The sequence below is a fragment of the Misgurnus anguillicaudatus genome, chromosome 4 (genome assembly GCF_027580225.2).
Source record: "Misgurnus anguillicaudatus chromosome 4, ASM2758022v2, whole genome shotgun sequence".
Taxonomy (NCBI): Eukaryota; Metazoa; Chordata; class Actinopteri; order Cypriniformes; family Cobitidae; genus Misgurnus; species Misgurnus anguillicaudatus.
Window position 1 is genome coordinate 84,685 of NC_073340.2, and position 26,250 is coordinate 110,934.

Sequence of the window (26,250 nt, forward strand, 5' to 3'; positions counted from 1 at the left end):
CCTAACCTAACCTAACCCTAACCCTAACCCTAACCCTAACCTAACCCTAACCCTAACCTAACCCTAACCTAACCTAACCTAACCTAACCCTAACCTAACCCTAACCCTAACCCTAACCCTAACCTAACCTAACCCTAACCTAACCCTAACCTAACCCTAACCTTTACACTACAAATAACCCAATATCCTCCTCTAACCCTTAGGTCAGTAACCCTTAAACATTAAAACCAACTACCACTTACCTTAAATTTCTCTAACCCCAAAGTCAGGCACCATCAGGACAATCAGTAATCACTACGCTTAACCTAAGCCTTTCCCTAACCCCAAGGTCAGGAACCATAGACTACCTTAACCCAACGGTTTATCTTATAATTGTATAAAACCTTTATACTGTAATTACCTCAAATCATTCCCTAAACCCAATGTTAACACTTCTTATAAACTATAACAAACTACCATTTACCTTAACTGTTTCTAATCCTAAAGTCAGGCACCATAGGGACGCATGGTAAGGACTACACTTAACTCAAACCTTAAAATACCTAACATATCCCTTGACCTAATGTCAGGATGTCGTAAACACGAAAACAAACTAAAACATACCGGTATTTTGGCTAATCCTAAATCTCAAGCACCATAGAGACAGTAACAAAATCAAAAGCCCTATACAACATTTACTTCAAATCCTTCCCCAAAACCTAGGGTCAGTACTTTTTAAATACTAAAACAAACAACTGTTTCCCTTTAATCCTCCCTGGATACAAAACAAAGCAATAAACAAAAATTACAATAAACTACAGTCCAAGTTATATAGAAAAGACAAAAACAATTAATAATATATAAATGAGCAGAACTCTGAATATCAGATAACAGTTAAATAAAAAACAAACTACTATACTACACAATATTAAATCAAACTCCAAGAGGGACAAGACTTTAGAGCAAGACACGCATACAATTTAAACAAACTATGAGCAGAACATTTACAAGGGAAGAGTCTGAAGCACCAGGGGATGATAACCTCATCAAAATATCCGTAGTTGCCATGATTCAAAGTAATGGATGATAAGACAAAGTTAAATCATTTATCTCTTTCTGGGTAAAGGTGTAGGTGAATCCAGATCCACCACAACAGGCGTCGGCCAGTGCCTTTTCCTCGGTGTCCCTCAACCAAACCGTGCAGGCTGGTGATACTGTCACGGGGGGATGTCGTTGTACGGTTAACCCTAACCTAACCCTAAGCATAGGATGGATGTATAAAAGGGTATCTCACGTCTCAAATAAGATGGAGGCACACTTTGGGTCGGTGTGTTATGGTCATATGTCAGAAAAACAGTGTAGAGTACCGGTCTCGTATCAATCTCGGTCATTGGACGATGTTGAAGGTCCTTCTGAAGCTTCTGAACAGTGTAGAGCCTCATTTTAAATCAGTCTCCACCAGAAGAACGGTGTTGAGTCCTCTTTAATAATTTTTAAAAATTAAGCCTCGCCTGAAGAAGACACAAAAAGCTGTCGAAACGTCGCGTGACAGGCTAACAAACCAAAGCCTTCTCTCGAACACCAGCATAACACCATCTGGAGTCCTTTAATGTTGACGGTGATTGAAGTAGATCCATACAGATCCTCTCACCTGAACACAAACTCTAACCCCAACGTCACACGAGCCCTGCAAAAAGCAGCCCTAAGCTCACTAACCACTAATGTGGATTTATTTTTCAAAATGTAGAATTATGTGAGTGCTTGTGCATACTATTTTGGGCCTTTGGCATGATAATGGGGACTTACCTGAGGCGGCCAGTTGAACGATGGTCAGTGCTTCCGAGTTGGACCTTGGGTCTGGCTTTGGCCTGGCTTTTGGCCAGTTCCTAACCTAACTCACGCGAGTGCCTCGCTCTCTGGACCTTGAAAAGTGTGGTTTCCATTTTTGTACCAATGGTTCACTATGGTATTACAAGTAAAAAGCAAAAATATGCTTATTAAAATTTTATTTCACGTTGGGAAGAAGAAAGAAAATTAGGAGAGAAGCCACGCCCTTCTCAGATATATAAAGAGCTATAGAGATAGACACTGAGACAGAGGAAAAGTGCATGTAAAATTATTAAAGGGGTTTTACATTTAAAATAAAATGTCAAACACACAATAAAAAAATATTTATGTGTGGTATATAAACTCCACCGCATAGAGTGTTGAGAGCTCATTTAAAATCAGCCTCCACTGGTATCAGAACTAGTAAGAAGGTTTCTCAACACGAAGATGGACATGGAGCATTTATTTTGGATCTGGTTTCCACTGAGAAATAGACATTAAAGACCACCCTAGAAATCTCCTATCAGCCCGAAATGTGGAAAGTAAGCATAGGATGGATGTATAAAAGGGTATCTCACGTCTCAAATAAGATGGAGGCACACTTTGGGTCGGTGTGTTATGGTCATATGTCAGAAAAACAGTGTAGAGTACCGGTCTCGTATCAATCTCGGTCATTGGACGATGTTGAAGGTCCTTCTGAAGCTTCTGAACAGTGTAGAGCCTCATTTTAAATCAGTCTCCACCAGAAGAACGGTGTTGAGTCCTCTTTAATAATTTTTAAAAATTAAGCCTCGCCTGAAGAAGACACAAAAAGCTGTCGAAACGTCGCGTGACAGGCTAACAAACCAAAGCCTTCTCTCGAACACCAGCATAACACCATCTGGAGTCCTTTAATGTTGACGGTGATTGAAGTAGATCCATACAGATCCTCTCACCTGAACACAAACTCTAACCCCAACGTCACACGAGCCCTGCAAAAAGCAGCCCTAAGCTCACTAACCACTAATGTGGATTTATTTTTCAAAATGTAGAATTATGTGAGTGCTTGTGCATACTATTTTGGGCCTTTGGCATGATAATGGGGACTTACCTGAGGCGGCCAGTTGAACGATGGTCAGTGCTTCCGAGTTGGACCTTGGGTCTGGCTTTGGCCTGGCTTTTGGCCAGTTCCTAACCTAACTCACGCGAGTGCCTCGCTCTCTGGACCTTGAAAAGTGTGGTTTCCATTTTTGTACCAATGGTTCACTATGGTATTACAAGTAAAAAGCAAAAATATGCTTATTAAAATTTTATTTCACGTTGGGAAGAAGAAAGAAAATTAGGAGAGAAGCCACGCCCTTCTCAGATATATAAAGAGCTATAGAGATAGACACTGAGACAGAGGAAAAGTGCATGTAAAATTATTAAAGGGGTTTTACATTTAAAATAAAATGTCAAACACACAATAAAAAAATATTTATGTGTGGTATATAAACTCCACCGCATAGAGTGTTGAGAGCTCATTTAAAATCAGCCTCCACTGGTATCAGAACTAGTAAGAAGGTTTCTCAACACGAAGATGGACATGGAGCATTTATTTTGGATCTGGTTTCCACTGAGAAATAGACATTAAAGACCACCCTAGAAATCTCCTATCAGCCCGAAATGTGGAAAGTAAGCATAGGATGGATGTATAAAAGGGTATCTCACGTCTCAAATAAGATGGAGGCACACTTTGGGTCGGTGTGTTATGGTCATATGTCAGAAAAACAGTGTAGAGTACCGGTCTCGTATCAATCTCGGTCATTGGACGATGTTGAAGGTCCTTCTGAAGCTTCTGAACAGTGTAGAGCCTCATTTTAAATCAGTCTCCACCAGAAGAACGGTGTTGAGTCCTCTTTAATAATTTTTAAAAATTAAGCCTCGCCTGAAGAAGACACAAAAAGCTGTCGAAACGTCGCGTGACAGGCTAACAAACCAAAGCCTTCTCTCGAACACCAGCATAACACCATCTGGAGTCCTTTAATGTTGACGGTGATTGAAGTAGATCCATACAGATCCTCTCACCTGAACACAAACTCTAACCCCAACGTCACACGAGCCCTGCAAAAAGCAGCCCTAAGCTCACTAACCACTAATGTGGATTTATTTTTCAAAATGTAGAATTATGTGAGTGCTTGTGCATACTATTTTGGGCCTTTGGCATGATAATGGGGACTTACCTGAGGCGGCCAGTTGAACGATGGTCAGTGCTTCCGAGTTGGACCTTGGGTCTGGCTTTGGCCTGGCTTTTGGCCAGTTCCTAACCTAACCCATAGTTGGTTATCATTCATTATTCTGAAAGTCAGTAACTTCTGACCTTAAGAATAAGGAGCTCTTGAGTTCCAAACACCTGTATTTATTTAAATCTGAGGTTAGGGTTAGGGCTCCAGGGCTAGTAACTTTGTTACCTTTGCCTGCTATGAGGAACTTTTTGAGTTCCAATCGCAATGTGGGTAGCCCGGCATAGGGGGGTGGGAAGACACACGCCCAGACTGATCACCTGGTGCGGGCCGCCTCAGGGGAGGGCGTCTAGTGATTCAAAGACCGAAACGTCCAATGATCCTGAGGTTCACTACTGATGATGTGTCAAATGGGAAATACAACTTGGAGCCAGAGTTCTTGGGGGGTGAAGGGACCAGTGACGTTTAAGTCTTGCGCTCTGGTCCGGGGAGGAAAAGCAGGGGGGCAGAACAATCCTTCACTAACATGCGCCGGCCAGTGCCTTCTGTGCATCCACCTATCTAACCAACAGCCGTGTAGGCAGTCTGGGGGTGGAGCATAGCGTACAGTTAAGTCTGTACGACAAATAACCTAACCTTGCCAGTTGCCTTCGGAAATGGAAGGTTTGGGATAAGCCCAGTGTACAAATAAGGAAAAGAGGGGGGAGGCTGTGCTTTACCTTTTTCTGAATAATCCAAGTATGGTTAGAGTTCAAAATTGGTCCCCTGGGAGTCAGTCTGGTGATATTTATGGGGGGGTCTTGTGTATGGTAGAATAACATTGGATTGGATCAGCTGCCCTACCCGATCCGGACTTAGGTTTCTGTGTTTGTGATCGGGTGGGGGAGAGAAGATGAGGCCTAGTCAGGCTCGGGAGAGGACTGGCGAAGTCCCGTCGCTCCTCTCTTATTCTTCATGACCCTTTCTCATGTTACAAATGGGTGTTTTTGAAAGATGGTTTTATACTTTTTATAAAGACAGATTTTCCGTGTTGTAGGTGATATGGATTCAGTGGGAAGGGCAATTTGGGTTGTGCATAAGCACATTAAAGCTTCCTAGCATCTCAAGGAATTGGGCGTGTTAGGAGACAGACCAGGTCCAGACTAGCTCCGGTAGGTAGAGGGTTTGGTAGTGCACGAGATAAAGTCTGAGGCGGATCAAGGTGGGATATTTGTTCAATCTTTTTTTGGGAATAAACAGAAGCCCTGCATTAGTAGTAGGGGGACGGGAAAGGGAAGGCTACCGGTTTAGAGTAGGCGTTAGTACATTGACACCTAGTTCGGTAGTGTATGGGTTCGAGTCCGAGGTGAGTTGTGGGTGGATGTTTCAATCTTTTAGGGATAAACGGAAGCTCTAGAGTAAGAAGGGAACATGGAACGCAAGGTTGCTGGTTTGGAGTAGGGGTTAGTACATTGACACCTAGTTCGGTAGTGTATGGGTTCAAGTCCGAGGTGGGTTGGGGGTAATTCATTTAACTGCTTTGGGGTGGAGGGAAGGCCTAGCGTTGGGAGTGTTTTTTGGTGTAGTAGAGGGAGAGTTTTCTAGGTGGTGTGGGTGCATGTTTTATTTGATTATTTTATTTTACCAAAAGGATCATGGGGTTAAAATTAGGTTATGTCTGGGGCCGGCCATTGGCAAGAGGGCTAGTTTAGAGATGGGCACCACAATGCCGATAGCCAGGGGCAAAAATGATTAGAGTTGGGGTGGCATAGGCACATTAGGGGTTTGGAACCTAACGGTTTTACTCAGGAGAGTGAGATGTCGGTTTAGGGATAAGAACTCCTAGGGGGTCTGGCTGGTAGAAGCTTGGTGTTGTAAAATGCCCACCAGTTAAGATACCTCGTGAACACAGGCCTTTCTCGGGGTAGCCAGGGATACCTTCCGGTGTTAACGAATGGTTACTTTGGGGGGGTAGGTAGGTATCCAGCCTTCCTGGGTCCACTTGGACAGCACGCAGGTTGGTAGCCTGGGGTTGGCAGGCTTTAATTGGATCCCAAGTCTTTTTGGAGGGTTAGCCTCAGACACTCAACAGCACATCCTTGCATACACTGGGAGGTTTCCAGGGGCTTATAAGCTCAGGTACGGGGAGTAAAGGGGAGGGTTTACAGTATATTTCCCTTATTTTTTAATGCTATACTCGGGGGCCTTAAGTGGCTTAAGAGGTGCGTTAGCTGTCTTAAGGTTCACATTTGTAGCTTCAACAGGTGTCTAAGCTGTTTTTCAAGCATTGCTCTGAGCCTAAGGTCAAGACTCCTAAAGTCACTAAAAATGCCAGGTTCCCTTATGCTATTTTATGCCCTAACCTGCACCTTACTCTAACCCCAAGGTCAGGACTTGTAGGTCTCTAACCCTAATGTCAGGACCCCTAAGGGCACAAACCCCAATGTTCAGAGCCATAAAGGCCCTAACCCTAAGGTCAGGCACCATTAGTTAAAGTGATCTCGGTCTAAACAGTTTTTTAATAATCCTTGGTTGTCTAATGGGTTTTCTCAGTTTTTAACCTTTAGGGAGTCAAAGCATAGTTGGTTATCATTCATTATTCTGAAAGTCAGTAACTTCTGACCTTAAGAATAAGGAGCTCTTGAGTTCCAAACACCTGTATTTATTTAAATCTGAGGTTGTCGGCTTAGGCCACACGTTGGCTCCAGGGCTAGTAACTTTGTTACCTTTGCCTGCTATGAGGAACTTTTTGAGTTCCAATCGCAATGTGGGTAGCCCGGCATAGGGGGGTGGGAAGACACACGCCCAGACTGATCACCTGGTGCGGGCCGCCTCAGGGGAGGGCGTCTAGTGATTCAAAGGCCGAAACGTCCAATGATCCTGAGGTTCACTACTGATGATGTGTCAAATGGGAAATACAACTTGGAGCCAGAGTTCTTGGGGGGTGAAGGGACCAGTGACGTTTAAGTCTTGCGCTCTGGTCCGGGGAGGAAAAGCAGGGGGGCAGAACAATCCTTCACTAACATGCGCCGGCTAGTGCCTTCTGTGCATCCACCTATCTAACCAACAGCCGTGTAGGCAGTCTGGGGGTGGAGCATAGCGTACAGTTAAGTCTGTACGACAAATAACCTAACCTAACCTAACCCTAACCTAAACAGTATAGGGGTGGAGCATAGCGTACAGTTCAGTCCGTACGACAAATAACCTAACCTAACCTAACCCTAAAGGGCCTTAGATATCATAACCCCTTACCAAAACCCTTCCCTAACCCCAAGGTCACAAAGGTCAATGCCTAACCCCAAGTCAGGATCCCTGGGCCTACAAACCCTAATTTGCATAACCCTAAGTTTAATGCCTCAGTATAGAGAGGACTTTTAGTCCCACAATAATATAATATAATAATATAATAATATAATATAAGAGTGATACACAGGACATATGTTTAACCCTCATTTAAGGAGCCCTTTAATATATAGTTTGGAACATCATATACTCAGATAGACCTTACAGGCCAATGATTGCAGTGGTCCTTTAACTAATACACAGCAGTCTGGCGGTTGTTGTTATTATTACTATTATTATAATTATTATATCTATTTTTATTATTGTTATTAGTATTATGGATAGGGTCTATGGACCCCTATAGATACATAAAAGAAAGGCATTTAACTCGAGGCAGGGTTTGCAAATTAGTAAAGCAACAGATAATTATGGGTACCATTCACTTAAAGGGTTGAAATCAGGTATAACAAAACACCTCTGGGCCCTTCAGCTTTACTTTCCCCCTATAGAGAATGGTGTCAGCTAATACAAAATAGTATTACGGTTGAGACAATGGTCTGGTTTCCTTCGAGGATGTTTGGACAATTATTTGTGTTCTCCATCGTCATGACTGTTGTTATTATTATTATTATTGTTTTTTAGATGGTGTTTCTCCATTTTGAAACCTGTCCCACATATATGGAGATGGAGGTGGGGAGGGGAAGCTTGTATGTTCCTTGTGCTTTGGTGTTGAGCTGGGGGTTGCCAGTTGGGTGATGGCCAGCACATAACCGGGCCTGGTTTTTCTGGACCCTGGTCTATTCTCTTCCTAACCCAGTCAGTGCCTCATCCTCTGGGCCCCTGGCTCTCTGCTGATGCGCCGGGGATGGTGTAGGCCCCCCTCTCTCTCTCTTCCTTCCCATCCCCTTCACATTTTAATAAGTCCTTCATTAGCACATTTTGCTGGTGGACTTCTTTGGAAACACACTTACGGAGTGACATAATTAACCCAGAGTGCATGGTACCTTCCACAGTACTGCAGTGTTGCTCCCTTTTACAACCCTCTCCTTAATTCTATTAATCACGCAAATGATTGCACTGGAATTGATTGATATGTAATTCATTATTATATCTAAGAGAAGGAATTTAAATTAGAAGAACCAAGTGTGCGGACTGAGCTTAAAACCAACTGTTTTCCCCTTTCTTTGTACTGGTCTTACATATAAGCGTGGTATCAGCTGCTCCAGAGAAGTCATTTCAGTCATGGTAGACCATCGACCTCCTTTTTCCACATCCTGGCTTGGGTAGTTAGAGGCCAATTGGATCGCCCTAACGAATATTATGACTTATTATGGATTTTTCCATATACAAACGCATGTAGATATGCATTATTCCTTTTATAATTTTGGTTCCTATAAAATAATTAAATTATATTTTTTATCCTTTCATTTTTATTTTTTATCTACAGGGAGTGCAGAATTATTAGGCAAGTTGTATTTTTGAGGATTACTTTTGTTATTGTACAACTACAGTGCTCTTGGTCAATTCAAAATGTTAACAAACCCTCAAACCTGAACATTTAAGTAGTAAAAGTGAAATTTTGGCTTTATTAAGAGAATATTTCTATGTACATCATTATTAGGCAACTATTAGTGTGCAGAATTATTAGGCAACTAAATGAAAAACAAAGATTTTACCATCTCATTTGTTTTTTCTAACTGTTAAAGTGAGAATAATAAACAAACTCTACACTTACAAAAAAAAAAAAATAATAAAACAATAAAAAATAAAAAATATATAGTCACAGTGACCAATATAGCCACCCTTCTTTTGGATAACAGTCACAAGCCTTCCATTCACGGATTTAGTCAGTTTCTTGATCTGGTCTGAACCAACATTTTGTGCAGCCACAACCACAGCCTCCCAGACACTGTTCAGAGAGGTGTACGGTTTACCTTCACTGTAAATGTCCTGCTTAAGAAGGGATCAAAAGGTCTCAATAGGGTTTAAGTCAGGTGAAGAAGGGGGCCATGGCATTAGTTTTTCACCTTTAAGGCCTTTACTGGCCAGCCATGCAGTTGAGTACTTTGATGCATTTGCTGAAGCGTTGTCTTGCATAAAAAAGTCTTATTGAAAGATGCAGATTTTTTCCTGTACCACTGCTTGAAGAAAGTGTCTTCTAAAAATTGGCAGTAGGTCTGAGAGTTGTTTTTTATTTCCAATTTCAAACCAAAAAGGTACAAAAAGCTCATGTTTAATAATACCTGTCTGTGCCTGCCTGCCTGTAATGTGGAGGACACTTTCTTCAAGCAGTGGTGCAGGGGGGGGTTTGCATCTTTCAAGAAGACTGATTATTTTGTAAGACAACGCTCCATCACATGCATCACAAGTACTCCACTGCATGGCTGGCCAGAAAGGCCTTAGAGATGAAAAACTAATGCCATGGCCCCCTTCTTCGCCTGGCTTGGACCCTATTGGGAACTTTTGAGGCCTTCTTGAGCGGGACATTTGCGGTGGGGGTGGACCGTGCACCTCTCTGGGCAGTGTCTGGGAGGCTGTGGTTGCGTCTGCACAAAATGTTGGTTCAGACCAGATCAAGAAACTGACTGAATCCGTGAATGGAAGGCTTGTGACTGTTATCGAAAAGAACGGTGGCTATATTGGTCACTGAGTCTATATATTTTTTTATTTTTTATTGTTTTATTAATTTTTTTTGTAAATGTGGAGTTTGTTTGTTGTTCTCACCTTAACAGTTGAAAAAAAAACAAGTGAGATGGCAAAATCTTTGTTTTTCATTTAGTTGCCTAATAATTCTGCACACTAATAGTTGCCTAATAATGATGTACATAGAACTATTCTCTTAATAAAGCCAAAATTTCACTTTTACTACTTAAATGTTCAGGTTTGAGGGTTTGTTGGCATTTTGAGTTGACCAGGAGCGCTGTAGTTGTACAGTGGCAGGGGTGATCCTCAAGAATGCAGCTTGCCTAATAATTCTGCACTCCCTGTATATATATTTTTTATTCTGTATCATTTTATTCTTTTATTATTTTTATTATTATTTTTTTATATATATTTTTTTGGTAACACTTTATTTTGATGGTCCCCCTATAGATAGTCTGTTGGCTATCAGTTACTTTTCAACTAACTATCTACTTACTCTCATCAGTATAGTATCTGTAGATGGTCTATTACATGTTTCTGTAACAATCATTAAACTGTCTGTAACATTTAAACGGCTAATAAACATTTTGTCAGGAAACTGTTAGTAATGTGCTGTCAATTAAAGATGAACATGTTCAACAGCGTATTAGCAGACACGCAACAAATGTTCAATAACTTTTCAGTAATTCAAGTACAGCAAAGTAAGAGAATTTTTGTCAGTATTTAGTTAATAACCAATGTATCAACAGACTTTCAGTAAGCATTCAGTTGACTATAAGAAGCAACTCAGCATTATTTCAAATTAACTTTAGGCATTCTAACCAATGCATCAACAGACTTTCAGTAAGCATTTAGTTGACTGTAAGTAGCAACTCATCATATTTTAAATTCACTTTAGGTATACTAACCAATGTATCAACTAGGGATGCACCGATCCGATATTCTGGATCGGTATCGGGGCCGATCCGGCATTTTTTGCTGGATCGGATATCGGACTAACAGGACCGATCCAATTCCGATACTGCGCATTACCCATGGTTGTCACTGACAAGCGATTAAAACGTCAAAGTATTATAAAAGCACCATAAACGTTTTTATGCACTATAATCAAAGTGATCTTACACTCAATAGCTTCATGTGAAGGAACAAACGCACATTTAAAAATATTCATGTTCACAGAAACACTGTAACTTACTTGCAAACTGAGTTAATCCACTGATGAGAAGCGGATGGATAAAAACCGCGTCATTCAACACAGGCACACACACAATAACACACACAATAACTGTAACGTTAGGCTTTATTAAAGATCTGATTTCATAAAGTCTCAGTAAGCTGTTGGATGGATGCAATTCACTATGTGCTGAGGATTCACAGGTGAAGCGGACGGATAAAACGCGTCATTCAACACACGAACCCTCAATAACTGTAGGCCGTTTTAAAGATCTGATTTTATAAAGTCTCAGTAAGTTGTTGGATGGATGCAATTCAGTATGTGCTGAGCACACGATGCATCAAATCTTTTTGTGTTTTAATAGTTATGAACTTAGCTTTCCATTGCGGAGCGAGGATTCCCATGCGAGTGTGAGGACGCTTCTAGAGCATCAATGCTGCACAGTATTGCGCAGAATGCGCACTCAATATGATTTAGGCGCATCAATTCTGCACCCGAAATGTGCATAAAAGGTCCGGTTAAGTGCATAATTCCCAAAATAACCATCTGCACACTAAAGCTTTTTTACTGTGACTTTTTGCGCAATTAAGGAAAATATATTTAGCATACTTATTTGATCAAACGTGCCTATTTTATTTTCTCCTAAACACTGCCATGGTTAATAATTACTAATGTTCTTGTAACTTGTAAATCATTTTAAATTATTGGTTTTTAATTTAAAAGTATAATTATATATAATATAATTATATTATGCTAGATTTAGACATTTATATAGTGTATGTCTGTGTGTGTGTGTGTGTGTGTGTGTGTGTGTGTGTGTGTGTGTGTGTGTGTCTGTGTGTAATTTAAATTGCTCAAGAAAAATACAGTAGTATCGGATCGGCAGGTATCGGAATCGGCCGATACTCAGAATTCGGGTATCGGAATCGGATCGGAGATGGAAAAAGTGGTATCGGAGCATCCCTAGTATCAACAGACTTTCAGTAAGCATTCAGTTGACTGTAAGTAGCAACTCATCATATTTTAAATTCACTTTAAGCATATCAGGCTGCTAAAACAAGTATTTTCAGAAATGCGTTACTTACTGTTTGTTACATATAAATTACCTTTCAGTAGAGAGTAATTTTACTTTGAGGTAAATTCATCTTTTTATCTGTTGCCACAATAGGCCCATCAAAATGAAGTGAAAATCTTAGGGATGCTGTTGAATGACTCTTACATCAGACAACATGGCTACTAGTCAGGGGATTTTCAGCAGACTGTCAATAGACAGTAAACATCATCACTACTAAATATCTGTTATAAGACAAAAAAATAACAGCAAAACAGAACAAGTACATAGATGCTGAACGAGGAAAATATGCAGACTCATTTGTTTGTTCAATCAACTCCTTTTAATAACCTTTTCTCTTTTTTACACTGATGTATGTGCATCTGTAGTAAATCAAAAGGTATGTAAAAACATGAAAATATTGTACAAGTCAAAACAACAGTTAGAGAAACACAAATTCAAACAAAAAAGAAAATAGAAAAAGTCAGTGATAAAACTGAGTAATATCATGCAAAAGCCTCCCAAGAATTCCCTGTCTATGTCTCCTGCCTAACCAATAAGTCCATTCTATATATATCAGATGGTTTTTGAGAGACTTCTCTGACCGATTTGCACGCAACCTCCACACTTCCCTTTTGAAGTTTGTCCATGCCCTTTCAATGTTTTGTGTATGTACCCCTGTCAATGGGTTTACAAAATTAATGCTGTGGTTCACTGTGTGGTGTTGATATCCTCTCTCTGGAAGACTCGAGTATGCACGCCATTCATCACTATGAATAATGCTGCCTCGTTTTACATGTTTCTCAATGATTGGTAAGAGGGTTGTCTTGTCCCGTTTGTCCACCAACCGCAGTACTGGTTTTCGGGAGGGCAAAATCTCAACCATTCCGAATACCCAGCTTTTTCTTCTCCATGCACCCCCCAAACGCCCTCTCCCATACTGAAAAAGAATAAAATAAATGTCAAACACAATTTTTTTAGAAGTTAAACACAATAGCCTCAAATAATTCTCAAGACTTTTATTTTAGTTATTTTTACTTTTATCTTAGTACTTCTGTGATAATTCAGATATTTGGTGCACAACAAGTACTGTATAGGGGTGAATAATGAACAAAATCTTATTAAAATATGCGCCATTTTATTTATTGATAATGATATCATGATATACTTATTTTTTTCTTTAAATGGGTTTATTTTTGATACCATAGAATTTCCATAAGTCTTTTCACTAGTGTCAATATCACAAAAAACTAATAGAAACAGACAAACTCAAGCTCACCCAAGATAAGTTAACAGTCTGTGATGAAATAAACTTTTACAAGCATTAAGATGAACACTATAATAAACACAAAGAAGTGCTTCATTGTAAACTGATAATAAACAAGTCAAGTGCATAGTCTTCACTGAATAAATGGTACAATATGTATTTTTAATACATTGCATTTTAACTGGATGAAGAAAACACATTTTACAAGCACATATTTGGTATTTTAAGAGTTTGATTAACAGTGTCATTTTTGTCTGTAGAATTTAGAGAGACAAAAGGTTGACCTCTGGGTCCACTCAACCCTCTATTTTTTAGTGTCTCAGTCTACATTTCATTTGAATTTGGTCTTTTAGAAGGCCAAACAAATAATAAAATGAAAAATAATAAAATAAAATAATTATCCAATTGAGCCAAAACTTATCTCGGATCTGTTTTGCCTCTATTACTGCCTAAAAAGTGGACCATGCAACAGCATAGCTAGTTAGCCAGCTAGTCCCGATGAAACATTAAACTTAAAACATATTTTTTCTATTTGTTTTGTCCCAGTATCTAATATACTGTACACAATGACAGTTTGGAAAGTCTGCGCGTTGAAGTGATTACAGTAATGTGATATCTAGCCCCTTATTGTGAATTTATCAGATGAACCCTGCCAAAAATTCAGATTTTATCCCTGGAACATGGAAAAAACCTCCAGATGTGATTGGGTTAGTTTGTGGCTAGATTTGAGTTGTATTTAGTTGTATCATATGTACGTATGTCGATTGCATTGTTATGGCTTAAAACACTTGGTTAAAGTTTTTGTAACCATACATGCAGCAGAGCAAGGGATGCAACGATTATAGATTTTGTTGGTGTGATCATATTAATTCATTAATTAATTCCACAACATTCATGTATACAATCACAAACACACCTTTGAACAATTGTTAAATATATATATATATATTTTTTCATTTTTTTTTTACATTTCTCTTGGAGTAGAGAACTTTTAATTTTGGCCTGAGAAAATGTCTCTTACTTTGGTTCGTTTTTTAAGTGAAAATTATAAGAACCACTCAAAACTAATAATAAAACAGGGTCTTCCTGGACCAGGTACTGCGAGTCATTTTAACAGGTGCAGCTTAATATTAAACAAATCAAATATAAATATTAGCACTGTCAGCATTAACTCATGAAATTAATTAATGAATTATTAACACGTTAAAAGAATGTTACAATTAATTGCAGTCAGTCAGACAATCAGCACCGTGTTGGTTCGTGGATCCGGGACCTGTGGGCAGGAGTAGGCATGGGGCGGTTACCGGTTTCAAGGTATACCGGGGTTTTAAACAGTCAATATTCGGTGTTCTAAAATGTTCTGTGATACTGTTTCCAAGGTATGAGCTGTGTTTTACAAAATTAATTAAATCCTTAAAGCGTAACTAAACCCCTGGTCAGACCCTGACTCCACCCACTGGCAATATTTGAAAATTGCAAGAAATTGGGCAGATCCCAACGGAGATAGAGGGGACGAACTAAGCTCGTACCAAGTGTGTGGTGAGATCGTAACAAGGGCGTGGTGAGCTTGAACTTGCTTACATTACAAGTTATTTTTTGGACTCAACATCCAATAGGAAAATTCAACTGCAGTAGCCACCGTTCAACCTGAAGAGGGCAGCACTCAGACGTTTTTACACCATATATTGTAGTATTGAAACTAGGGCTGGGAAAAGATTAATCGCATACAAAATAAAAGTGATTTTTGGCATAATATATGAGTGTGTGCTGTGTGTAATTTATGTACATATAAATACGCACACATTCATGTACGTATTTAACTCTTTCCCCGCCATTGACGAGATATCTTGTCAATCAAAAGAAAATGCTTCCCCGCCAATGACGAGTATTTCTGTCTTTCCGCAATACCGCTATTATCCACTAGGTGGTGCCCTTCCGCAACTTTTTAAACCCGGAAGTATTGCCCTATGGCAAGCTGCTGCATGTCCGTGTCTGTTTTAAAGATCGCTCTGAATGGGATCTCTATGAAAACTCCGTCACAAAAATGGAATTATCTCTGATTTTTGCTCAAAACGTGGTGTTTTTGCAGAAACCTACCCATATTCAAAAGCTGATTACAAAAGAACTACTCAAGGTAGGATGAAACGTTTTTTTTTTTGAAAGCAGAGGGTCTGTTCTTTCATTTGGTATATTGTATGTTTATATATTTGAAGAAGAACATTTTCTGGAAGGCATTCAACTTTTGTGAAAATCATGAAAAACGCTGGCGCTGCCTGGCAACTTTTTTTTTAAACGCTGGCGGTGAAAGAGTTAAACATTTACATATATATATGTATATATATATATGTGTATATATATATATATATATATATATATATATATATATATATATATATATATATGTGTGTATATATATATATATATATATATATATATATATATATATATATATATGTGTGTATATATATATATATATATATATATACACATATATTTATTTATTTATATTTTTATATATTCTATATTATATATAAATGTAAAAAAATTATATATTAAGTTTAAAAATCTGACCTGAATATATGTATGTGTGTGTGTGTTTTTAAATATACACAATAATTACACACAGTACACACACATATATTATGCGAAAAATAACTTTTATTTTGTATGTGATTAATCGCGATTAATCTTTTTCCAGCCCTAATTGAAACACTTAATATCCAAATGTCAAAAAAACTTACTAAAATCAATGAACAGCACTAATAACGCCCCATTCTTACAGATCATTAACTAAAAAAGTTGGTTTAGGGTTTAGTTACTCTTTAAGTCATGTAATTGATTTAATGTTACATTTAATATCAGGGCTCCAGACTAACTTTTTTTCACTAGGGGCACAGTGCCCCCTAACTGAAATTTTAGGGGCGCAACCAGAAAATTTTGCGGCACATACCGTAAATAAACATGCTTACCAAATATTCACATTTCTACTAAGTAATACCTTATTACTAATAAATAATTTGATGATAGATGCAGAAAGTTCAATGTGCCATTTTAAATTCAGTGTCACATCACAAAAAAAAAGCCAAATTTACTGGTCGCACATGTGTGGATGTAAAAATTCAGGGGCACACTCTCAAATTTTGGTGGCAGTCTGGAGCCCTGAATATACCCTAGGTATTATGAATATTATAATTTAAAGGCTTTATTTTTACCTGGCATACATGTTGTATGTTGATTAAAAATAAAATGTATTGTGTCTATTTGAAAAGGTGTTTTTTATATACACAGACATTTGAAAATGGCAATACCGCAACACTGTGAAACTGTGGTATTTTTGCTTAATGCAGAAGTCCACCCTAAAACAACATTATGCTCCAACACTATATTTCAACACATATATGTAGTTGATTGTGCTGCCATCAAATGTTCTAACTCCATTTAAAAATTAAAGCTTTTAACTACTACAGTAACAGTGATTTGACACGTCGTCAAATCACTGGAAGAAAAATGCACGAAAACATAATTCTGAATGTTCTAAATGGAGGGGGGGTTTGAGGGTTTGATTGACAGCTGCACAGGATGAGCTAACATTGGCTTGCTTTGCTCGTGTTCATAATAACAACAACATGATAATAACTTTCTACGTAGTATGTTTACACAAAACACTAGCAACAACTAAGCGAAATTATGTTTTAGATATTTTGACCATTTTACATTACCCGAATCCGCGGAAAAACTGGGCTGAAAACAGTACTCGAAATCTTCCTTACGAAAATGCTGGCTGCATATTCAAATTTTCAAGTAATCTGTTGTGTCAAATGTCAACTGAGGGTTGCGTTGATGTAAACAATAAAAACTCACGGTGGCCTGAATTTGTTGTCCTTACATCAGAGATGGGGACTCGAGTTTGAGACTCGGACTCGAGTGCGACTTAAGTCGCACACACGGTGACTTCAGACTCGACTTGAGACTCGACCCTCAAAGACTTCAGACTCGACTCGGACTCGAGCCGCGCGACTCGTGAACAATGTTTATTTTTAGGAAATGTCTGATGAGCTTGCTGTCATAGCTCTCTCCGTTACCTACAACTTGCCCACGACGTAACACGTGACGTATCTGCTCCGCGCGCGCGGCCGCGAACATACATGTCGACTGTACCTGCAGGCAGCCGCTGCTGTGGCATTCATCTGAAGCTTTGGGTAGTGCTGTGACAGATCCGCGGTTCGGCTCGCATGCGATTTGCGGATTAATATGCTATTTAAATAGGGTAAGTTTATCATTAACGTGTTTCTAAGGCTTGCAATTGTTTAAATGGTTAAAAAGTGAGCAGATTTCTGTATGCACATGCGGTTAAGTGTATCCGGTCCAGCTCCAGTCAGCTCCAGAGTTGCGCTACTTTGTCTCATACTGGAGTCGATTAACATACATTTGCTGAATAGAGCAATGAAAAACAATATAACGTTTTTTATGTGAAGCGACAGCTTCATCTTCTTCCTGAAGCGCTTTTTTGAATTCGCCCCTCTGTCTGTGTTTGAGCACGCGTTTAAGTGTCCTCAGTGGTGCACATACGGAGAGAAGTGTTTCAAAGGTTAAGCCAACATAAAATCTTTCTTTTCTTGACAAGGCACATACACGCAAAATGATCTCACAGTATTCTTTTTCTAATAAAATTTTTTTGTTTATGTCTTAAGAAACCAGTCAGAAACCAGTCTGGGCTTATTTGTTCTTAATAAAGGGACAGTAACCTCAATTAACCTACTTAAAGGGCCAATCAGTTAGATTTTAAGTGTTTTATTCATCAAAATCAATGTCTTTATTCATAAATATGTCCTCGTTGGTGTCAAATGACCTCTGCCAGTGATCTGACTTTTGTTTGTAAGCTTAGAATTTCTTCTCTTTACTTACATTGAACGGGTAAGTCCAAGGAGGCATCCATATCGTTCCGCCGTATTGATAAACTATAATAACAGAGAGGGACAAAAAGCACTAGCCTACCAACGCGTTTCCACAACGCGTTTTCATTCAGAACACGTGATCTAGCTGCAACAGACAAGGAGATCGGCGATTACATAACGGCTACCGTAGTTGAAACACGCATTTGGAAAGGGGAGGAGCTAGTAAGCACTGTTCGTTTGAATGGAAAATACAATTCCACCACTAGATGGGGGTAGATCCTACTGAATGCCCCTTTAAGTCTGTGTCATTTATGTTAATCAAACAACCCAAGACAAACAGAAAATCACTTCTATTGCTCAAGGATAATAATAATATTTAATTTGTACAATAAAGACAGTGTTATTATCCATTTAATTTAATTTCTGTACCTAATGCTAATTTTAGACCTTACTTAATGTGCAACTTTGTTTTTTTTTAATAAATGTTTATAATTTCTTACTTTGTTATTAGAGTTTTATTTGTGACAACGAGACTTGAGACTTGACTTGGACTCAAGCCCAGAGACTTCAGACTTGACTTGGACTCAAGCTCAAAGACTTCAGACTTGACTTGGACTCGAGCTCAAAGACTTCAGACTTGACTCGGACTCGAGCTCAGAGACTTGTGAACATCTCTGCCTTACATCCACACACCACACAGGTTCTAGTCTTCTTTTATCTAGCTTCTTGGCAATTTCCCTTTGGTGATTTACTTCAGAGACAGTAAAAGCGGAGTTACTCCATGGTGAAGTTTGTCTACCGGCTTCAAGTTGACTTGAGAGCTGGTTGAGCGGTAAAAGTTATTAGGCTTGTTCAACTTCATGTGGAGCCACAAGAATCGACAGCTGGATGACGTTAAAGTACCGCAAGTCCCACGGAACTTGGATTTCATCTGGCTGTCATGCGGCACCGCATGAGGTCGAACAAACCTGAAGACTGCATCGATCAGCGGTTACACAATTTCACAATTAATGGGTTAGTGGGTAGAGCTAATGATTCAGTTTCGTGCAGTGCATTCTGGTTAATTGAGTCCATCAAAGTCTGTTACAAAAATTCAGCTTCAACACACTATCAATCTAATAATCAAAATTGTGCAAATTCTTTTTTTTTCCCATGTAAAATGCAAAATGGACATAAATTACCCATGATAACAAGCTAAAATGTCTAGGGTTCAATTTCGCTTTAAGGTTATCATACCGCCAGGATCTCATACCGGCCTAGGCAGGAGGTTTTGTTTGTAGTGATGCATGGACTGATTGGAGTGTGGCTCTGTTTCACACATGCATGCACACACAAACAAGATTCACAAACCAACAACAGACGCACTATGTATTTCACAGGGCCTTATCATACAAATCACCAACCAGCCTGCATCAGACAAGCACACAAACACATCCGCGCCACTTGGTGGTTTATGAATCTGGTGTGTGTATGAACCAGAAACACACTGTTGTTACAAAGCCTTTACAATTAGTAAACATGACATTTTAAAGCGTAGTTAAAAGTAAAACCGGTTAATCGCTGCATCCCTAAGCAGAGCAACATCATGCCAGCGAGAAACTAAGTTGGCGTGCACTCAACACTATGCAAACCAAAACGCACCCGGGCACGTTTGACCCTCAAAGCCTGGTTGGTTTGACTAGTGTGATTGCTCTATACCGCGCACAGGCACAGTTTGGTTAATCGCGCCCTGGCTAGCTTGCAGAGGTGGGCTGGAGTGCGATGGGCTGGAGGGCGGTTCAAAAGGAGATACGTCACTTGCACGACCACTCAACTTCATAATGCGTGCAGCAGGTTTATGTGAATGTATAAGCTGCACATGTGACAGACCAACTAAGCAATATGATACACGTGAGAGGGCTGCATGTCATCGCGGACCAAACAACTCTAGATAAAAAACACAGACTTAACATTATGATGGGTTCCAGTGTTAAGAGAGCGCTTTACTTCCTGCTTTGTTCAAAACAATCGCATCGTAATGATGAAAGCGCACCCAGGCTCGGATCAATAAAAGTACAGTGTGAGTGCGTGCTTCTGGAGGAGTACAATCGCACTTGTGTACAGTTTGGTTTGGATAGTGTAAGTGGGGCCTTAGAGACCATAGTCCAAAATCCATCTGACAAATGATTACTGGTAAGTTGCCCATCCCTAAGTAGTTCACCTGCTTTCTCTGGCACAGGCAAATTTATGTCATTTAAAAACAAGTATTTTGTGGGTATTTAAATCAAGATTGTGATCTTCTTATGGTTAATCCTGTAGCTTAGGGGTGGAACGGTACACAGAAGTCCCGGTTTGGTTCGTACCTCGGTTCAGGCGGCACGGTTTGATTCACTTTCGGTACAATGGAGGGAAAAGCAAAACAAAAATGAAGAAGGGATTTTTTTTTAGTACTTAAGATAATCTTAAAATTATAGGTGTCCTTATTAGTGTTATTTTGAGATGTCATGAATATGAACTGAAATGCATTTAACATACTATCTCGTATTTCAAAAATGTATACCACTTTAAGTAATCTTGTACTCATCTTTCATACAAATATGGGTTCAAATGTATTACAAGTGTTACCTAAATACATTTTAAAATTACATTTTGGCCTTATTTCATATTAATGTACTAAAGAGCAAAAAAATAGGCTTGTAGGATGAATTAATAGGTGTGTCCGACTTCACGAGGCGCTGCAAGAAACGACAAGTGGATGACGTCAGAGTAACGCGAGAGCGATTTGAAATCAGCCTCCTCCGCAAGATTTCTCGCGGTACTCTGACGCTGATGGCGCTGCGTAAAGTTAAGCACATTTTAAAAAAGCAGCTGAACTCGACAAAACTGCGCCTCATCCATTAATTGTATATTAGCAGGACAATTTATCTCCTACTTCTCAGCGTGAGAAATACAAAGTGTGGCATGTGAGCATGTGAACTGACTGAAATGCGTGTGTGTGAAGGTGAATGCGTGAGACTTGAGAGCCCTGATTAGATGTATTTCCACTCACATACCTAACAACTGCTGAACAATGCCGACGCACAGTCCTCGTCTTTTCCACCACTGTCTCGCCTGTAACGTTACTATTGTAACTGAATGGAAAACTGAAGTTTTGGCAAACTTGCGATCTTAAAGAGGCTGGCGGAGCGTCTAACTCTTGTGGAACATCACTTGCCATCCTTGCTATCGCTGCTCACTAACTGACTGGACCGGCGTCGACCTGAAAAAAAACTGCAGAGTGCCAGAATGTAAATGGGCTCTGATAGAGCGCATACATAGGCGGAGCTCGGCTGCATCGGCGCCAATCAGAGCTTCAGAGCTAAAGCGGGGCAACAGATTAGCTGTCCATAAAGAACCCACGTATCTAACAGTAGTTCCGCATTACATTAATTATTTTGCACACAAGTTTTTTTTATTTTCATACCATGTATTCTCCGTTTAAATTCATGCACCGAACCATGACCCCCGTACCGATTCGGTTCGAAATGAATACATGTACCGTTGCACCCCTACTGTAGCTCTACCAAATGTTATAGTCTTATAAAAAGTGTCTATTTACAAACAATGCAAAAATGTGTTTCTTATATCTACACATCCACATTAGAAGAAAATAGATGTTTTCTGAATTCAAAACTTACTTTTCGTCTGTGGCGAAACTTGCTTTCATCAATGTGTACACATACATTGAGCCCACCAACTTTTTGCCCTCTTTTTTTCCTGAACCTTCGCATACTTCTCACACATACACTGCGCAATTTCATGGACATCTTGGACAGAGTTGCACTACTCTTTGAGATGTTATCTTGGATCATATCCACCTGTCTCAAATGAAGACCCTGTGAAAATCTAAACATAATGCAATGCAATATTATTGTACAAGGGCATAATCAAAAATTTAATGTTCAGACAGTGATGGATAAAAACGCACTAGAGATTACAGACAATATAAACTTACCTGTGTATATACTTCATCCAACTAAAAAGGCTTGCATGGGATTTGGAAAAAATTGAGTTGGTCCTAATGCTTTTTCTGTTTCGTCCGCATGACTTTTTGCACTGCCTGCAAATGAACAGTATTTATATGAAGTATTTTAGAGTCAGGGTAGCTTTATTGTCAACACTATCCAACCTGTACACAGCAAAATGAAACAGCGTTCCCCTAAGGCCATGTTTACATTATTGCATTCCTGTTTTAAAACGCATTACTTATTGACACGGCGCGTTTTTCCACCAAAGTTCAAATTTTTCAACTTGCGCATTAGCCGCGGCAACACTTAATTCGTGCCATTCGCGCGAATGAGGTGGAATCGCGTCTACCGCACCGCGCTACAAGCCTCATTTGCGCCGCAAGACCTCCAGAGCGCGTCAAAGCGTCTTCACGTTGAGGCTAGTAAGGCCGCAATTCAAAGGATGCTTAGAATGAAGCCTCAAAATGCGTCCTCATTTCTCCGCGCTGTTAAGGATAGAACAAATGGATCCTTAACAGCCTAGGCTATGCCAAGCTTCATTGCGCGCCTGCAACGGCTGCATAGACCCTTTTACTGTTTGTACACAATGACGACATGGCAACTTATGCGCGTGCAGTTTGGCAACAGAAGTATGGCAAGAATCAGCAGTGAAACAACACAGACAGAGAAAGTTATTTTAAAAAGTTGACTATCAACTTTTTCAACACAGCTACCAGATCCGTGTACTATTGTGGAGTTGATAAAAAATGTTAGCAGATGGCCAAATTTAAAGTGGCCAGATACATATATACGTATATAATATTAATATATTATATTAGTGCAACCAAACGCAACAACCAGACATCTTGATGCTGGTGCTAACACGTTAGAACCACTGGGGAATAACACCACCGCTATTTGATCACATGAGCTGTAAAAGGGTTTATATAACAGCTGGATATTCTATAAAAAAAAAAATTAAAACCTTTATTAAAAAAAGTGTGTATTTATCAGAAAACATTTCTTTTTCACTGTTTTAGTATTATAAGTTATGTTTTGTATTAATATTATGTTTATGTTGCATATATTTTTAAGGTTGTTTAATTTGATATCCTGTTGAATAGTTTAATCTACATCAACGAGTCATATTTTGTAAAATAATTTAATATTATCTAGTTCCATATTTATTTTAACCTCCAAAGGTTAGACCGTCTCATTTCAATTCTCTTCATGAGCTGTGTCTGAAACCGTTCCCTCGTTCACTCATTCACTATTCCCTATATGGGGAATGACAAATGAGTACAGTATATGGGGAAGAAGCAAATGAAAATGAGTGAGCGTTTCGGACACTGACGTAAATATCATGCGCCAGAGAGCTGTCGCAGAGATTCATCATAAACACCTGTGTGGCTTTATTGATTGTGCTGTGAAATGGTAAAGTTTACTTTCTTACTGTTTTTCACATTTGTCATGTTTATTCTATTAGTTGACAATAAAGAGAGCAAAATAACTGCTTATAATATTTATTTACTGCTGTTTATTTATTGTTTAATAAAAATGTGTATTAGATTTTAAATAAAAGGTAACGCAATTATTTTTCATTTGTTTTTTGTTTTTCAAAAAGAAGAAAATAACTGACAACAAGAGGTAACAAAAGTGTATAAACCTAACTGTTTGGTGTTTACTTTCAGTATCCTTCAGCTGATTCAAGTTACACGTTCTTCTCCCATTGCATCATGGGAAATATGAGTGAACGAGTGTACATAGAATGTACCCTCAAAATCAGAGTGCATTGTGGGTAAAAAGTAGTGAATGAATGTAGGAAATTAAGTTGTTCACTCATGCTGAGTCCCAATTCTCATACTATCCATCCTGAATTCGTAGTATGTTGAAATGAGTATCCCAAAGATACCCGGATGGTCTACTATTTCCAACTAGAATTCGAAGGGCAGATCAATGCACACTCTAATGGCTAATATTGCCCACAAGTTCACAACCCATTGCGTGTGGGAGGGAGGAGTTTAACCACACTGACCCTTTGGCTTATTTGTAGTAATACTGTGGCTGTACAAATGTTATCTTTATTAGTCCAACCAAAGAAACATGGTTACTACACTTTACTATAGTAAAAGCATGGTTCATTTTCATCTGGGTATTTTTGAGTTAAATACATAAGTATAAAATACGTTAAACAATAGTTATACTATAAACTTTAAATATTTTGACTTTAAAATAAGTAGCTTTCGTTACAGACATTGCACATGAGAAAAAACAATGATGATAAGAAGATGGGAATAGTAAATAAAATTATATTGGACATAATTTATAAGAATTAATGAAATATTGCTAACAGTCGTGATGTGCGTAACTAGGCAACCACGTTTTCGTTCACGTTGCATGAGGTCATCGAAATATGTCCCAGAACGTGCATACTCTTTTGCTACACACTCAAAAGTATGTATGTTTTCCTCACAAAAACAGTACATACTTTTAGGTCGTAATATAAGTAGGCGAATTGGGACTCAGCATCAGGTTTCGGACACCACTACAAAATGGCCGATATAGTGCACTAGTGGATAGGGAGCTGTTTCAGACATAGCTATGGACTTCTGAGGTTGCCACCTTAAAAGACCGAGGTCGCAGCCTTTGAATTGGGACACGGCTACTGTTTAACTAAGCCCAGAGGAACATGAGTGTTACACACTATTACAAATATATGAGGCTAATTGCTTGTGTACTGTTTAACTATTTTACATTAACGCATGTGTTAATGTATTGAATTCTGAGCACATGTGTTTTGTTGCACGATGCTATTTTTAGCTGTCCAAATGTGATTTTAAAAAACACAGACGTTTAAGTGTCCGTTCATTTACGAGTTGAGATTTAAAACTTTTGTTAAAAATGATTAGCCTGTTTACATCGTTATAAACAAGCTTAACTAGAAACGCTTGTACCAGTTTTTAACAATATGATCAAACAAACAGACTCGCAATTACTGCACGTTAGTCCAGGGGCAAAATAATACAATGCCGACAGAAATACTAAATAAACTGCCAAAGTACTACCTCAGCAGATAAAGAACTATCTGTATTGTAAATGTATCTACCTGTGGATGAGATGAACTCCGATCTCCACGCGATGAGCGGACTGTGACGAGTCAGTGAGCGGAAAATAGAAAGTGTGGAGCGGAATTAGCGGATTTCAAGCTGAGCAAATTGATATCACAATGCTTTATGTATGGTTCTGGAATCCAGTTCAACCAACAGTTCACCGCAGCCATGTGTAACGCGTTGATGGACAGTGGCTCAAATAAATGACGGAGCCCAACCCCCTGGCCTGTACACAACTCTGGCTTAATTTCTATGACGACGAACGAAATGCTAGCAATCAACGTATTTTTGTACAGTCAGTGTGTGTTTTTTTAAGTTGCAAAGTAGATTACTTAGCCTATTTGTACTCATGTTAAGTAAAATTACAAAATTAAAAATATACTCATAAAAAGTACAAATACCTTAAAAAATACTTAATAATTACAGTAACGTGAGTTTAACTGGTTACTTTCCACCCCTGCCAAATAGCTAAATGAATGAATTACTAAAGGAATGAACAAACAAAGAAAATCTCATACATACCAGATGTAACCATCTTTACAAGAAGAGATCACAATTTTCATGCGTTTCTTGCATCGCCTGCATTTCATTTTTCCTTTGAGTAATCTTTTTCTTTGCATCCACCTTATTAGTTTCAGACGTGACTTGCTCGTTTCACTAACATAAACTTTCTCAATGAGTCCTCTCAATAACCTACTCATCATTACGTGTTAAAATGTAAAAGTATATACATTTATACCTTTAACTAATTTTAGTTTCTAAGTTTAATTTCTTTAGCGTACTGTCTCTCTGTTGTTGGCGCGTTTTCTGTTTACGCAATACATGTCAGGCGCGAACAGACAAATCCGGAAATGGGCGGGGCGGCCCAGTTATTTTG

At 39.0% G+C, this 26,250-nt stretch overlaps 1 long non-coding RNA gene across 1 annotated transcript; it reads right to left on the reverse strand.

Annotated features, from left to right (window-relative positions):
• Window positions 1–12,205: 12,205 nt before the first annotated feature.
• LOC141363663 (uncharacterized) lies at window positions 12,206–26,250 on the reverse strand. The gene is made up of 4 exons (XR_012369145.1): window positions 25,896–26,250; window positions 22,272–22,376; window positions 21,955–22,162; window positions 12,206–13,076 (listed from the first exon to the last, which is right to left on the reverse strand). It is a non-coding gene; the product is annotated as an uncharacterized lncRNA (long non-coding RNA).